The sequence below is a fragment of the Chinchilla lanigera genome, unplaced genomic scaffold (assembly GCF_000276665.1).
Source record: "Chinchilla lanigera isolate Chin_1 unplaced genomic scaffold, ChiLan1.0 scaffold00002, whole genome shotgun sequence".
NCBI lineage: Eukaryota > Metazoa > Chordata > Mammalia > Rodentia > Chinchillidae > Chinchilla > Chinchilla lanigera.
In genome coordinates, this window is record NW_004955403.1 from 28,275,152 (window position 1) to 28,290,160 (window position 15,009).

A 15,009-nucleotide genomic window follows, 5' to 3' on the forward strand; every position below is an offset into this window, starting at 1 on the left:
CAGCGGCAAAGCGCCTGCCTGGCAAGTGCAAGGTCGTGAGTTCGGTTCCCGGTACCGGAGAAAAACAAAACAAAAAAAAAAAAAAAAAAAAAAAAAAAAAACAAACATTAGCAATATATGCCCAGATATTGCATTTCATTGAGTTGCAAAAGAAAGTAACTATGTTCCATAAAAAAAAAAAAACCTCTTTTCTGTTTTGATTTTTAGTTTGTCAAAATCTTATCTATGTGAATAAAATCAAAATACATTTTTCAGTATTGGATTCCTACATCCAAATATTCCTCCAGCTAATTTAATACTTATGGAAGATTAAACATTCATTTATTTTTGTGATGAAAAGACATTAAGAAGTAAATTCTAGCAGGAAGCAACTGAGAATTTACCAACTTTAATTCACATTTAATAGAATATCTCAAGAGGTTCTAGTACTTTATATAATCTTGTCAGTTACACTTGGGTCTTAATTTGTTTCCTAGACTAAAAGAAAGAAAAGCATAATTAAATGGTAACAGATACTTACCCAGGTTTAAAACTCTATGCACCTACATGTATTTTTATATATAAATAATGGTAAATATCACTTATTTCATTTATATGTTAAATATATAGATATTTATTATATACAGGTGTATTCATTATGTTCTCTGATTAAACATTCTAGATTATTTTCCAGTAAGTCATTAACTTTTCCTAAATTTCCTAACCTTAAAAATGGTAATTTAAATCCAGAATTAAACAATTAGTTCAAAAGGTAATGTGCAAAAAATGATAATTATTTTATAAGACATAACTTATTGAAGTTATTTTAACATTTGCAATTGGAAGGTCACTTTTGTAGAAGTACAAGCGGTCTGCCATTCAGCTTTCATTCACCTACGAGAAAATTACAGGATACATGGTAGCATTTGCCTGGCCAGTATCAGTGAATGACAGGAACTGCACTGGTGAGACTTTCGCAGGGTGGAGGATGATGTGACAGTGTGTTCTTATTTCTGCTACACTCTTGGAAAGCTAGATCTTGTTTTTGTTTTCTCCTCCTCCCTCTGTCACTTACAACACTTCACCTACTTTACACTAATTATATAGAAGCAGAAATATATGTTTAGAATCAAGAAAAGTGATTTTCGTTCACCCCTTTTCCTTCTAGTGAATAAAGTATTTTCAAGGGATGACTCAGAAGCAGGTAATTAGCTTGTTTATGAGAAGCTGAGAATGCCTCAGATAACAATAAAGGCTCTTAGGGAAAGTAGCCCAATTGTCTTTCATTTGCTTCTTCAGCATTCAACTTAGACACTGTTTTCTAAGCACACGGAAGTTCTTTCAGTGCCATCACTTCTTGTGTCAGCTGACCTAGGTTCCCTGAAATATAGATGCAGGCTGAACATTACAGAACCGGACCCTTTTTGAGATGCAGGTGCTGCCAGGACTGCTTCTGCTAAATTTAGTCACAAAACCAGTCTTGTTATGTTTTGAACTTCTCCTCAGAATATTCTTTGAACCAGCTTGTACATAAACATCCAAAAAGTTGATGAATAAATAACTGAATATGATAGACATATTCTAGAGGGTGTATCTCATGCTCTACGTAAACGGGATAGACCACTATTCATGTGAGGCCCTGTTCTCAGTTCCGCTCTGCTCCTTTGTTTTGTCTCCGGCCTCTACCCATGAAACACTGCGAGCCCATCCTGGGCGCCCACAACTGCGTGCAAAGCCTGCTATCTGAAACATTAACAGCTTATTTCTGAAAAAAGGCTGAATGCATGTAACCTTAACTCATTAACTGATTTTTCTTTTTTGTTTTTACTGACCTAGCAGTAGCATATTGTGTTCTTTCTTCTGATTATCTTTACCCACTACCTTGTCACATTTTGCTTTCTGTGTGAAATCTTCACTCAAATTTAGGATGTCTTAGTTAATCTTTTTAAAACACTAGCACTTTAGATGTCCACTTTATCCTCCACCACACACCCAAGCACCTCAGCCAGTATCTGTGTCTCATACTTGCCTCTCTCTCTTAGTAATTTTTTTCTGGAATCATCTGATTCCCTCATTCAAAATCATTCCATAGTGCCACAGATCTTCAAGTTAACTCTACACAGATTAGATTAGCCATGTTTTGTTCTCATTTCTCACTTCCTCATACCTTCAACTCTATGTGTGATTATCGCATACCATCCCCTCTCACTTTCACACATTTACATAGGCTCCTACCTGTCCTGGGAGCCACTTCCCCCTCACTCCTACCCTCTTTTTATTAATTAATAAACCCCAGAAAGCCTTCGACCTTCCTTGTAACCCCTTACATCCACCACACAAACCTATGCATCTGTTTCCATAGTACCTCACATCAAAAGCTTATCACGTGGTATTGCAGTGATCTGCTTCATTCCACTATTTCCTGATTTAACACTTGGGGAGGAATATACATGTTATCTTGTTGCTGGCATTTAGGAGAGTGTTTCATAAGAAGATATGCAATGAAGGTTTTCACTCAAAGACTATGTAAGAGGCTTTTACACAGTGGCTGTTAAAAAAAAGATATATTTCATTTTCCATCTCTCAAGGATATGCTATGTTATGAAAATCTTTTTTTCAGACCCAAGTGTGTCCTTTGAATAAATTATATTAATTAATATAATTAATATCCAGTGAAATATTTTCTGTAAAATACTATTTTTCAAACATTGATTAAGGCATAACATGGTAAGAGTTTTTAAAATACTGAATTACTGGGGCTGGGGATATAGCTCAGCAGCGCAGTGCCTGTCTGGCAAGCACGAGGTTGTGAGTTTGATTCCTAGTACAAAAAAAAATAAAAAAATACTGAGGTACTTTTGGCACAGAATAAGACAGATTTTGGTCATAAATTATGCTTTCCATATTCTATTACTTTTTGGTTGGTACATGTCATTTGGTTTAGGATTTTTGCAAGGGAGAGCAATAACAAACAGTACACCTACTTTATAAAATTATAATAGTCACCCAAAGAATCATGTACAAAGAGACTGCAGGAAATCTGTGCACACACTAAAGACCAAAGAACCCAGCTGAGGGCCTGGATCCCATGGCAATGTCCTGCATGAGCCCAGCTGAAAACCTAGAGCTCATAACAATGTCTCCCGCAAGTCCAACTGGAGGCCAGAAGCCCATGACAATGTCTCGTGCAGGTCTGTTTCATGAATCTGCGCTGGGAAGGCCCAAAGGTCAGTGGTGGAATCTAGAAAGTCTGTGCCAGCCGGATGAAGGATCTGTGCTAGCAGGCTGAGCGATCTGCACTGCAGCCAGGAAGTGACTCTCAAAGTAAGAACCAGAGCTCCCTCGAAAGGTACCACAGCCATCCTCAGCAACAGTGAGGGCCCAAAGTCATCCAGTGATGAGGAAAGCCAAGTTCCCATTAGGAAAGTGAACACAACAAGCTTCTCCAGGAGACCGACAGTGTACCAGCCTCCCCTCTGGAGCCAGGAAGTGGTGCTCAAAGTGAGGATCAGATCTCCCCCAAAATAAACTGAAGCCATTCTCAGCTACAACAAAGTCCCAAACTTTTTGGATGATGAGAACAGCTGAGTTCATCAGGAAAACCAGCATGACAAGCTCCTCCAAGAGAACCAACAGCTCCTTACAGTTTCTAACAACTCCCAACAGCCTCTCCCAGCTCCCAACAGCCTCACTCCTTCTCCAGTTCTGCCTCTTGTGCTGCTGGCAAAAGTCCCCAGTGTGCCTCCCACACCCAGCACCACACTGGGTCGGTTCAGCTGGGGGTTACAGGTTGACCACCAGTTGTCAATCCACCACAGTGCATTTGTAGTTAATTTTCAGAGTGAGTGAGTGTCCCTTTACTTCCTTTATCTTCTCTTAATTTACTTTCTCCCTTTTGTAGTGGATTGATAACTGGTGGTCAACTTATAACCACCAGATGGTGCACTGCTGGCCTCCTGGAAAAGCTTGCTGCATTGGCTTCTCTGATGGGAACTCAGCCAACCTGATCATTGGAGGAGCTCGGGACCTCACAGTTGCTGAGGATAGCTGTGGTACCTTTTGGGGGAGCTCTGGTTCCTCTGATCATCACTTCCTGGTTCCAGTGCAGATCCCTCAGCCTGCTGGCACAGGTCCTTCATCCTGCTGGCACAGACTTTGTAGATTCCACCACTGACCTTTGGGCCTTCCCAGCGGATCTGTGAAACAGGCCTGCATGAGACGTTGTCATGGGCTCTGGGCCTCCAGTTGGATTTATGGGAGGCACTGTTATGAGCTCTGGGTATTCAGCTCAACTCATGTAGGACATTGTTGTGGGATTCAGGCCCTCGGCTGGATTCCTTGGTCTTAGTGTGTGAACAGATTTCCTGCACTCTTTTGTATACTGTTCCTTAGGTGACTCTTATAAATAATCACATAAAGTATGTGTCCTGTATTATATTGTTCCCCTTGCAAAATAAGCCCCAAACCAACACACCTATCTTGGCAGCTACCTTTACTTACTTTCTCTACTTCTTTTTCTGGATATCAATTTAGAGGGAATTTTGTCCATTTAGAGGATATTATGGAAAAATGTGATATCAATATATATATAACATACACACAAAGTCAGCAAATAACTAATCTAGTCCAATCTATTAATTATATATTACTCTAGCATATTTTGTAAACAGAAGTGAAGACCTCAAACTATGGAGATGATGGATTTAATGTTTAAGAACTTTTAAACAAAAGCTACAGATTACAAATAATTATATTCCTTGCAATTGGTTCCTCTGAGAACCAACCACTATTGGGTTAAGAGAAGTACTTATCACTTTGAACACTTAGCTTTTGAATTTTTGCTTTTTAGTTAAATGATTTAAAATTATTGTTGTATTTGAGAAGCTGAAGTCTGAAGATTGCAAGTTATAAACCTAGAAAAGAGAAATTAAATAAACCTGGACCCTCAAATAAGGAGGCGGGGCTGGTGGTGTAACAGTGGTACAGCACCTGCCACATGTGCTCAAGGTCCTGATTTCAAATCCTATCATGGGGAGGGAAAAACTTATTTGCATGTTGTCTTATATAAAACCTTATAGCATTTTTTTTTCCTTAGGAAGCTAATATCTTTCCTGGCTGTGTTTGAAATACAATAAAATTATATTCCTAAAATATTTGGGCCTCTATTTTAAATAATTTGGTATAATTTGTGTTATAATACAAAATTAAACACTTTACTAATAATTATTACGTATAATGTAGTTCTCTTACAGTAAAATATTAACTATAAGTCCTAGTAATTTGAAAGACAGTGATCTATCCCATTGCAGAAAGAAGGCTCCCTGGTTTCACTGCATGACTTATGGGCTCCCTATCTATATTCATATATATAGAAATATTCAAATATTCTATATTCTATCTATATTCCATATATAGGCTCTTTATATTCACATATATATAAAATCAACTGGGTATATATATGTGTGTGTCTGTGTATATATATAAAATCTTCAATCAACCTATCTATATATCAAATATATTCAACCAACTATATATCAAATATATTCAATCAACTAGATAGTTATATTGCTTAAAATTTATAATTAGTCTGTTTCTAGTAAAAGTAATACCCACTTAAATTGTGAGCAAAGCAAATTTCTAAATAAAGAAAAGGAAGTACAGATTTACAAAATGAAAAGGTGAACATCCAAAACCAGGAAGAAAACTTTCTTCAATAGACTTCATGGCCTGAATTAAAGGTTGAATTGCTGTCAAAATATGAAAAAAAATATAAAAGGTTTAATAAAAATGTTTCATCTTTCATCACTGACATATTCTGATAATTTTCTTTTTACTGAAGACAATTTTATATTTATTGACATTTTACTTAATCAAAGTGTCTTTTCTTTAGCACTAACAATTGCTTGGTAGGATTAAGTTTATACAGAAAAGTCAGTTTGCATGAAAGCTAAGTTAAAAAGATACGCCTTGGGAATCCCAATGTAGAATGCAGTGAGTTTTATTTTTTCTTCATTATCTACTACAAATTTGGGAAGATCTATGTGATGTGCACTTTACAAAAAAATAAATAGCAAATACATTAGTAGATGTAATTGTTTGAAATATTAAAGTTACGTAAAAATAGTTCTGAAACCATTTTATTGAGTGGAAACCACATTACATTTTTAAGCATGATTAAAAATCTCTAACAAACTGCTTCATTTAGAGAAGCGAAAAATGGAAATTTTCTAAAATGAACAATGTGTCTCTTACAGTAGAAAGTTTTGAAGGAGCTAGTTCTTTAATAAATGAGGATGTAAATAAAATTCTTCTGTTTGGTTTAACCTAGGATTTGAAAAAAAAACAAAAAATGAAAAGAACTTCATTTGGAGACTAACAATATGATTAGGGCAATGTCATTTGTACACCTAAAGAACATGTATATATAATAATTATTGTATTTAAATGACATTATAACATCTTACACAAGTAAATTTCAAGGTAATTCTTAGAGTACATCTATTCTGTAGCAGAGAAAAATGCTGAAAAAACATTTTCTTTAATAAGCATTGACATTTTCAACCTGTACTGTAGATAAATAGCAGTATAATGGAAGGAAATATGCAAAGCATTTTTATTTGAAGGAAGGCCAAATCATTGACCTTAAACTGGTAACGATACTCACATTCACAGTTGCCACTTAACTTAATAAAATGAGCATTTCATAGATGGCAATATTTCCATTTTCTGATAATAAGACTGAAAAATGGAAAATAAATAACTATCCCATTAAAAGAACAATTTATACAACAAGTCGTCATTGAGTGTCTTCTTTCCTAGGCACCCTTCTAAGTATCTGGGTATTGACGATGACTAGCACAGATTTCTCCACTGCTTATGTAGAATTTACATTAGAAATATGCCTATCATTATCTACAGTAGCAAACTGAAACAATACCAGGTTTATTGTCTAGATTTCTTAATTGTTGTCTAGTACTTTATGTAGTCTTAGATCTCTTAGAAATAAATTAAATATATCAATAACTATAATATTATCTTTATCATCTCTAATATATTCTATATAACAGTGTATTGGTTTATTAAAAATACTTATGACTAGCTCATTTAATACATTTACAGTAAGCAAAGAGTGTATATCTACAATGATCGAAGTATAATTTACTAAAGTTTCTGCAGAAATAGTTTTTTTAGTAATGTGAATCAGTTTGTGTGGCAGGGTAATAATTATCTGTATAACCCTTTGGAGTTTTACAGAAGTCCATTGATTAATCCTGGCACACATTTACTTTAGGTCATAATATTATAGACCATTCAACAAATATTTAATAAGAGAAAATATTCCTTAAATTCATCTGGAACCAGAAGAGACCCAGAATAGCAAAAGCAATCCTGGGCAACAAAGACAAGTTCTGAATCACAATCCCTCATCTGAAATTATACTATAAAGCTACCGTCATAAAATCAACCTGGCACTGGCTAAGTAACAGACCAGAGGATCAGTGGAACAGATTGGAAGAAACAGCCACAACCACAAACACACTCAGCCACCTAATCTTTGACAAAGGGGCCAAACAAACTCACTTGAAGAAAGATAGCCCCTTTTATAAATGGTGCTGGAAAAATTGGCTTGTCACCTTCCAAAGACTGAAAAGAGAACCAAGTCTATCACTATGCACCAAACTCAAGTCAAAATGGATCAGAGATCTCAATATTAAAACAGAAACACTAAATCTCTGGGAAGAGAAAGTAGGTAAAAATCTTGAAGACATAGGGGTAGGCAGAGAGTTCATGAACAAAAACCAAATTGCCCGTGAAACACTTCAAAGAATCAACAACTGGGATCTTATCCTACCAAAAATTTCTGCACATCTAAAGAAATTACCAGCACAGTAAAAAGAAAACCCACAAATTGGGAAAACAGTTTTAACTGACTGGCCCTCAGACAAAGGTTTTCTATCTAGAATGTATAAAGAATTAAAAAACATTAGTGTCCCCAATTTCAAAGACTCAATCCAAAAATGGGCATTTGAGATGAACACACACTTCTCAGATAAAGAAATAGAAATGGCAAATAAATACATGAGAAAATGTTCAATATCATTAGTCATTCAAGAAATGCAAATTAAAACACTAAGATTTCATCTCACCCCAGTAAGAACGGTTATCATTAAGAAATCAACTAATAACAAATGCTAGCGAGGCTGTGGAGAAATAGGAACTCTTCCCCACTGCTGGTGGGAATGCAGATTGGTGAAACCACTGTGGAAATCAGTTTGGAGACTCCTCAGCAAACTAGAACTAGAGGTCCCATTCAAGCCAGCTATTCCCCTTCTGGGTATTTTCCCAGAAGATCTGAAAACATCTTATCACAGCAATATATGTGCACCCATGTTTATAGCAGCACAATTTGTAATTGCTAAATTGTGGAAGCAACACAAATGTCCATCCACTGAGGAATGGATAAAAAAATTGGGGTACTTTTATATAAGAGAATATTACTCAGCTATAGAGAAAGATAAACTTGAGGCTGTTACAGGTAAATGGTCACAACTAGAGACCATACTCATAAGTGAACTAAACCAGGTATGCATGTGTAAGCAATGTATTGTCTCACTAGTGTAAGAACCTGAAAGTGTGAATAAAAATTAGGAGGTATGATAAACATTGTGAAACGAAAGGAAACTACTCAAAAGTAAAGAGCAACTGGGATGAGGAAAAAGAGAAAAGAAAGACGGGGGAATTATGTATGTCTGTATATACTGGATAGATAACATAGTTGTACTACTGACTTCTATTGCTTTACTGAAAGGAACAGTTAATGATTACTTGTTTGATCAGTCTTGCAGGTCTCTACTTGTTTTCTTGAGAAACCACTTACAAGATATCAATATGTAGTACATCAACCATTGTTAATTTCCTACCATTTTATCTGTAATTTAGTATTGCTTGTATTATTCTTATTCTATTTTTTAAATGGATGTCTGTTTGTTAATATGTTTTCCTTCTTTTATTTTTAAAATAAATTTAAAAAAAAAAAATAGAACCTGTTACATGCCAGGGCCTAAGCTAAGCACCTGAAATGTAATAGTAAAATACAGACAAAAGGTCTGTCACTGTGGATTTCCATTTGTGGAGAAGATAGATACTGTAACAATAATCATTACAAACAAGGAAATCATACAATACACAGAGAGGTGATGAGATGTATGAAGGAAGTATCACATGTCTATGATGAGGGATGGGTTCCAAGTTTTAAAAAGCTAGTGACTGCAGGGCAACAATTCAATGGTGACGTTTGAAGATGTAGTTGACAGAGGGAAAGCAGTTAGTCTTATAAGCACATTTGTGAGTATATGGTGTGAGGCATGAATCCCATTTACATTTCCTATTTCTTCTGTATTGCTACTTGCCTGTATATCATTTGTTCTTCCTTAAAATACATTGCTACCTCAGTCACACACTGATATTGCCTATGTAAGTGCTTCAGTCTCTAAGATGCAACATCCGGAGCACTTATACTATGCAGCTATTGTAAGGCTGGAACTATTCCAGTTATGCAACTGCTTAAAGCACCGGCCTCATGTAATAGGTAAACAGCAAAGTGTGTCATGATTATAATGGTTGATGTTTGTGCCCAAACAAAAATTGTTTATTGAATTACATTCAGCTACCAAACTAAACTTTCATTTTCCTTTTATAATTTTTTGGAAATTCTGTTGTACTTTTATATAAACAATCTTCTTACCTGTAAGGTGTAACATTTAATTTTCTTTCTTTATAATATTATATATTATTTTTATGTACCTAATACACTCTTGACCTTCTGGATAAAGTTAAATAGTAATAGTGAATGTGCATGTAATTAGGCCTCTTGTTTTTAAACTTTATAAAATGTATAAAGTTGAACTTTTAAAAAATGAATCTACTTATCTCTTTACTCAGACATTAAGACATTCAGTTAATTTATGATTACTATACTTAACAAAATTTTTTCTTTCCTGAATTTGACATTATAAACTCAGTATTGCTTTAATGTTGGTCAACTCTCCATTTTTACAATGCTTATTTTTATTTTTCTAGTACTAGGTATTGGGCTTAGGGCTTGCCTACTGTATAGCATCCCCAGCCCTTTATTATTTTGACAGGGTCTTGTTAAATTCCTAAGTGGCCCACACTGGACTCAAGCTTATACTCCTTCTGCTTCTGCCTTCGAGAATCAGAATAAGTACACCATGGAGCACAGCTAATTAATTTTTTAAAGTCTAAAACCACTAAATATCTTTCCATATGTCCCTGTAAATACTGAGATATCAATATATTTTAAGTATAAGGATCAGTCTGACCTCTTGACATTATTTTTTAGTTCTTAAGCACACAAAAGGATATATATAGGGTTAGCTATTACATGAATACAATGTTTATCATACATGTATAATACTATATTGGTTAATCATATTTAGAAGAGAAATTAACAATATTTGATTGGAAGATAAATCACTTTTAAAAAACTGAACATTCCTGCACCTTTCTAATTTTAAAAGATAGCTCAGCACACAATTCAAGCCTATTGCTTACGCCTTTAGCTATAGTAAATACTTTACTATTTTCCCTTTGTTTAATGAAATAATTATGTTACCTCGTTCTTCTCTGAGGTAGAGTTGAGTTTGGATATCCTGGATGAAATGAGAAGAGTTAAAATCAATAGCTGTGAGATTTTGTGTCTCCATACCAAAGAAGAAAGCATGTTACCATTTCAATGTATTTTGTTTAGTTAAAATATTAATCTTGATGACTTCTTTGTTAAACATAGAGATCTCTGAATTTTAAAGTCCAACAGAAATGTTTTTGTCTTTGTAGTTTTTCCAACCGAATATAAATAACTTTTACTTAAAAAACTTATATTCAACCTGAATGAACACATTACTCTGTCTGACAATTTTCTTTGTATGTTTCTATCCTGAATATTATGATATATAATTTCTAATCATGAAGTACATGGCTCATTATTTATTTCTAAGCATAGTGGCTTTTATAGAGAGCTTTTTCTTAATGTTTATCAAATGAAAGATAAATGAATATATGAATTAATATTTTGAAGGGATTAGGGTCTCCAAATGACATGCTACAGAGAGTATATTTGGTCTTTACTAATGAGTGTTTATTTCTATAGTTAAAAACAATTACCTTTTCTGATTAAATAATGGTGAAATAAGATCTAGGTTTAGTGATGCAGTACACTGCAAGCTTTAAAATTCTGTAACTATAATTTAATTTTAAAATCTTGAAAATCAATTGGAAAAGTCAGTTTTTAGTGTTGCATATCTTATTTGATTCTAAGTAATGCATACCATCTTTTCCAAAAATTAACTTCACTGAATTTACAAGCAAAAGATAGTTGAAGCCTCTAAAACAATCTAGTAATTTTTGGAAGAAATTTAAGGTGTAACATACTAACATTAAGCAATACCTTAAGCCTTTGTTGCCTGATATTTTACCTGACTCTGGTTATCAGTTGAACTACTGAAATTTTGTTCCCACCTTGAGTCCAATTTTGACAACCACGACTTTATTCTGGTAGCCTGCCCTTTTGGTTTGGATTATTCACTGTTCTTAACAAACTTTATTTTTCTGAATCCTGTTTTTGAACTCAGTCCTGTGACCATGACCATCCTGCTGCCACTCTCATTAAGGTAGTTCACAGAATTAGTTCTTCCCTCCCTGACTCAGTGGGATTTGCAGTCAGACACACCTGAAATGGAATTCTGATTTGGTTCCTTCCTAACGGTGGCATCAAAACTATAATTATTAAATTATATACTTTGCTGAAAAGAAAGCAATGTAAAATACTGCTACTATAATTACTGTCAATTATAATAATAGTAACTGAGTTTATAATATGCTAGGACCCATTTCAACATTTTGTATCTATTAATAATTATCACAGCATCTTCAGACAAATACTGTTAGGAATGTAGCCATTAACAAATGAGAAAACATGTAACATATTTGAGTACAGAATTCAAGAACTTAATACCTGTTATTTCCTCCTACTAATACAACTGAGCTATATTTGATAAGTGCATCAGTCTATGAATGAGATAAAAAATACGGATGGAATAAATGGGTGGAATTGCATATTATTATATTAAGTGATTTATTAAGTGAAGTAAACCAGACACAGAAAGACAAGGACAGTATGAGCTCATTCAGATGTAGAATATAAAAGACTTAATCTTACAGAGGCTAAGAGGAGAATTAAATGGTAGCTGTAGGAAGCTTGGAAGGGTAGAGGTGAGGAAAAAGAAGGGGAGGAGTTAAGCGATGTTACTGAGTTTGAGGTTGAGAGGAGTAGGACCTGAGCTCCCACAGGAAACTGCCAAGTATCTCACTAAGGAAAATGAAAGGATTTTGAATGTTTTTGTTCTAAGCAGTGGTAAAACACAGATGTGCTTACCTTTATTACACACTGTGTAAGATAACTTGTTAATACATATGCATCATATTGTTATGTATTGATAAAAATATAATTTAAATTGTAAAAAATAATCTGTCTGCATATCACTGCTTAACATTGCTGGACTTTGAATACTCAAAGATACATGAAATGATTTAAAAAAGCTAAGTATCGCCTCTCTTTTCCCTTTTAAACCTTACTTTTTGGCCAACATTGTCTTAAAAATGTATTTAGATATTTTTGTTAAAAACAATGACGAGGGGGCTGGGGATTTAGCTCAGTGGCAAAGCGCCGGCCTGGCAAGCGCAAGGTCCTGAGTTCGGTTCCCGGTACCGGAAAAAAACAAAACAAACAAACAAACAAACAAAAAAAACAATGACAAGTTGTGAAAGGGAAGGAAACTGCTCAAAGGAAAGAACAACTGGGATGAAGGAAAAGAAAAGAAAGAAAGAAGGGAAAAATATGTATATATGTATACACAAGATAGCTAAGATAATTGTACTACTGTTTTCTATTGTTTTATTGAAGGGAACAGTTAATGTTTAAGTGTTTGATCAATCTTGCATGCTGTATTTGTTTATCTGAGTAACCAATTTGAAGATAACAATATGTAATACAACAATCATTGTTAATTTCCTATCACCTTGGCTGAAATTCTGTATTGCTTGTATTGTTTTTGTGTTATTTTGTAAATGTATGTGTGTTTGCTAATAGGTTTTCATTTTTTTATCTTTAAAATAAAAAGGTAAAATAAAAACAATGACAATAAAAGGAGAAAAGCAGCAACAAAAAATGACTTTCTTTAGGTTTTTTTTATGTTTAAACTGCAGTTCTCCCTTCATTCCATTCTCCTTGAAAATAAAATTCTACAGAGTAGTGTTTGTTTCATCTGTGCTTCTATTTCCTTCTTGGCTAACACAAGCCACGAGGTCTACTATTTCCTGGCAAGGTCATGAGACTTTCTTTCTCCCTGGAAAAGGAGGGATCTTTCCATTTTATTTTCCCTAACAGTGACCTTTCTGCAACCTGGGGTTTGCTTACACTGTTCTTTTGGTCTAGGTCTTGTCTGAGCACATCATGGCTTGACTGTCCTACTTTCTACAGCTCTTTATGAAGCTGCCACCAGTTCTTTGTTTTATTCCAGCACTTTCTCAGATCACGTCTGCAAGTCTTTTCTAAAACCCTTTATCAATTTCTGTCTTTCTCATAAGACTTTTTCACTTTATAAAATAAATGCTTCACAACCCCTTTGTGTGATTATTGCAGATCACTGTCTACAGGTCCCAACCAGATTATTCACCATTTCCCTAAACATTTGTGACTCTGATCACCTGTAACATCCCTCTCCCGTCTCAGCTCATGTCCCCACTGCAGAGATAACCACTGGTTTGCTTTCTAGGCATTCTAATCATCTTACTCCTGGGTTCACTCTACTGTGGAAACTTAGAGTATAAAGTTCTTCCTTCTGGAAATCCCTCAGCAGTGGTGTTCACAGATCAAGAGAAACAGCGAGATGTGCTGAACAAATAAGGAAAGTTTTGCTTTACTATTCAAGGTGCTGCTTTTCCCTTTCCCTCTCCCTTTTCTGTCCTGTAAATAATGTTGCAATGGCTGGAGCTTCAGCTCCCCTTTGGCAGTATGAAGAAGGGAACAGAACTATAGCACTGTTCTCCTCAAACTGGTAAACCAAAACCAGGCGTATGGCTGAGAATACTACTTCTTTGAGAAAAATAAAACTCCAAAGTTTAGCTGAATTTTTTCACATACAATCACTACCATTACCCTTTTCATATCTGCTTGAAATCTCCAGCCTATTATAACATCATCTTCTTAAATTTTCTGTTTTTAGTGTAAGAAAAGATGAGCTGGCCTTGCCAGCAGGGACCAAAATTCCAGTTGAAGGTTTTGCACTCAGGTTAGAGTAGGTAAGGGTCTTCTTTTTCTAATACATATATAATGTGTATATATATATGTGTATATATATATATATATATATAATCTTATTTCATGCTTCTTGAGAGAAACAAAATGAAATATTAAGTCATGGAACAGGAAACACACAACTATTCACAATTCAAAGGAGAGTTTCTAGCCAAATCCTTGAGTGACAGATGCAGACATGCTGTCCTTAGTGAGGCTGCCACTTACAAGTGGCTTAAGTGTGTCACATTGCAAATGTGAAAGGGAAACAATAATACAATTTTTTAATACTTTATTTATACTGTTACTAAAATTAATTGAGTTATTATACACCTACAACTATTCAAAATGTAGGTATAATTTAAATCTCACAAATCTGTATTCACTAGAAACTAGTAAAAAAATAAAATTGTGTGACATTTTCAAGTCCACATAGTTATATAGTGCCTACTCATAACATTAGCCTGCCATTCATTTCATGTGACAAAAATAAGTAGATGAAAAATAAAATCAGTGCACCTTCTGTATGCATGGTTTTTGCATGCATGGATTTAACTAGTCTTACATTAAATATTTTGAAATACTTTCTGTACTGAACATGTACAAACTTCTTTTTCTTGTCACACAGTATAATAAGCATTAACCCCAAATTTATA